The sequence below is a fragment of the Myodes glareolus genome, chromosome 17, assembly GCF_982192425.1.
Source record: "Myodes glareolus chromosome 17, mMyoGla1.1, whole genome shotgun sequence".
NCBI lineage: Eukaryota > Metazoa > Chordata > Mammalia > Rodentia > Cricetidae > Myodes > Myodes glareolus.
Window position 1 is genome coordinate 50,936,481 of NC_142042.1, and position 2,856 is coordinate 50,939,336.

Genomic DNA, 2,856 nt, shown 5'->3' on the forward strand with positions numbered 1-2,856 from the left:
TGTAATCATTTTAAGTGTCTCTTAAATATAAGCAACTCAAGTTTTTGTTGCTTTTCTGTCATAGAATTCAGTACTATCACTTGGCCGTTTAGTAAAAGAAGTCACATATTGTACAGCAGAGATGCCTGCAAACCCATCTATGATTCAGATCTACTCCTAACATGCAAGGTACAATAGTCAGTACAGCTGCACACCAGAAGTGGATGGGATAATAATAGGTGACACTTCTGTGGACTGAAATTATGATCAGTCATATAAAACAAAGATCACGTGTCCTCTGCAGGTAATCAAATGAAATTGCATATCATCATATTCAAGGAAATAAATCCAGTCTTAAAGACAAGGATGGCACTGATGTTTCAACTACTAAAGAGGAAAACATAACAAGGCTGGGTTGATATATAAGTATAATTATTACATCAGATGAAGGGGACGAGTGAGGGAAATACATGGTATATAGGGATATTTGTGCTAAGTGACACATGCATATCTGAGCATAGCGTAATATTCTTAAAATAGCACGTACTAACTAATAGCTTGTAGTTGTGCATAATGAAACTCTGTCTCTCAAGCAAACAATCACTAAGAAATCTTTGTTATGACCAAAAACACAGTCAAAATCTGCTTACAATTGGATGACCCGGGCATTAAAGAATAAAAACAATTTAACAGGAGCATATTAGGAAGATCATAGAGTCAGTTATAGAAGAAAAAAAAGAACTCATGAGTACTAACAGCCATATTGTACTTTATTCAGGAAATGAAATCATGGACACAACAACACAAACAAGTAAACTCATGGTTTTGGAAACATCCTCTGAGTGCACAGGGTGGAAGCTGTTGCTCATCACTGAGCATCTGGGACAGTGAGGTGGTGTGGAAGGAACAAACTCAGCCACCACTTGACAGCAGAAGGAGAAGAATCTCAGGAGAATGCCCTCCCTCTAAGGGATCATCACAGACACATGGAGGTGAAGGGTGGAGAAAATTCTTCTGCAGCATGACAGACTGTAAAGCAAAGATGTACGTGTTTCTGTGGAAGTGGGGGAAGATAGATTTCCTCCTGTTCTTTTGGTCCTGGAGACTGCTGCAGCACTCGCATGTTCTTCTGTGGGCACTTCTGCTGGCAAGGTGGATGAGGTTGCACAGGAGCACAAGTCCACTGTCATGGCTGAGGGGGGCATGGTTGTGGGCTCCTTGGAAGAGGACAAGGCTGTGGGCATATTGGAAGAAAAAAGGCTGTGTTCACATTTGACGATTACAAGAATATGGCCACGTTGGAGGAGTATAAGGACCTGGACATATTGGAGTAGAAATCTGTGTGCACACTGGAGGAGGAGTACAAGTCTGTGGGCATGTTGGAGGAAAATAAATCTGTGGGCACATTGGAGGAGGACAAGCCTGTGGGCACTTCAGTGGTCGAGAAGTCTCAGAAGACTTTGTGGGTGAGCACACAGAAGTCTGACTTGGCTGCTGGCACTGCTGCTCTTGAGAAGACATTGTGCTGAAGTCTCAGGATCTGAAAGACATTACATGACAGTGTTAGGGGTGATCGTCACTTAAAGGAAAGATGGAGACATGGAACGTCACATCCACTTATCTGTCCATGCATGTACATATTCCCCCACCCCAGTTGTATGAAAGCCTGGAATTTCCCTTTGCTTTCTGCAATTTTTGGCACTAGCCTTGTGTAGTAACCATAGTTTCATGCATTATTCCAGGATAGAAACACATTATTTCAGTGAAACTAGGCACTTTGAACACAGAAATGCATTTAAAACAGACAGCTTCAAGTTCTAGAACCCTGAGGAATATTGATAACACATTCCTGTCTCCATTATCACTAGTGACATCCCAGGTTTTGTGGGGTAGCAGAATAAAGGACAGCTCAGGCAAGTCCCAGGTTCTGATCTCTGCTAATGGCTAGGGTTCTGAAAAGGACACCAAAAGATGCATGTGAAAGAGAAAAATACTCTGCTCAACATCCTAACAAATAAAAGGAAAAGTCACGTTTCACCGTGAATCATTGTATCCATTATTATTTCTGATTGCTAAATTGTTGCTATTCTTCCCATGAAAACAACAGGACCCATCACTCTTAGTCCCTCCAAACTGATAGGAGCAAATAAGCAGACCATAAAGACAGACCAAGTCAGGAAACACTCACCAGGTTCTCCAAAGGAGTCCAGGAATTGAGCACCAGGAGTCTGCAGTCACACAGTCAAGGGCCTCTTTATATGACTGGCTGCCCCGCCCAGTGTGACTAGAGCTGTTATTGTGGGCAGGACCGGTGATTTACCATCCACAATGAAAATCCATGTATGACTGACTTAACAGGGACCATAAAAAATTGGAAATGTCTTGTTCCTGACCACCATTGCTGTAGAGGTCCTGTGACTCAGTGGCCACTCCTGTCTTTTCAGTTTCAGCAAGATCTCCCTGGTTATCTTAGTTGTCTTTCTAGAATGAAGTCAATATTTCTTTTCTTTGTTACACCTCTCTTGTGTCTTGTTCTTTCTGTGTAGTTGACTGATATACTTTGTTGCATTGGCACATTTATATTCTTGTTTTAGGTATAATTTGCCTGTGTTCGAAATGGAGGACAGTATTACAGGTGACTCCAGCTGTGCTCTCCGCTGCATCTTTGAGAAACCTCTTTCAGGAGACTAGTCAGGATCCCTGCCTAGGTTTAATTCTTTCTGTTACCACAGAAAGTCAAATATGCTGCTCATAGTGGAGGTTGCTGAGCTTGAGGCATAATCAGGTCCTACTCATGACTGCCATCTCAAATGGCATATTAGTGGTATATATTTAGACTCCCCTCTAATGAAAACTATAAGACTGCTTATCATGACA

General features: G+C 41.9%; 1 long non-coding RNA gene across 1 annotated transcript; it reads right to left on the minus strand.

Moving 5' to 3' along the window:
* Window positions 1–728: 728 nt before the first annotated feature.
* Window positions 729–2,227, minus strand: LOC148119396 (uncharacterized). The gene is made up of 2 exons (XR_015735259.1): window positions 2,168–2,227; window positions 729–1,519 (listed from the first exon to the last, which is right to left on the minus strand). It is a non-coding gene; the product is annotated as an uncharacterized LOC148119396 (long non-coding RNA).
* Window positions 2,228–2,856: the final 629 nt, after the last annotated feature.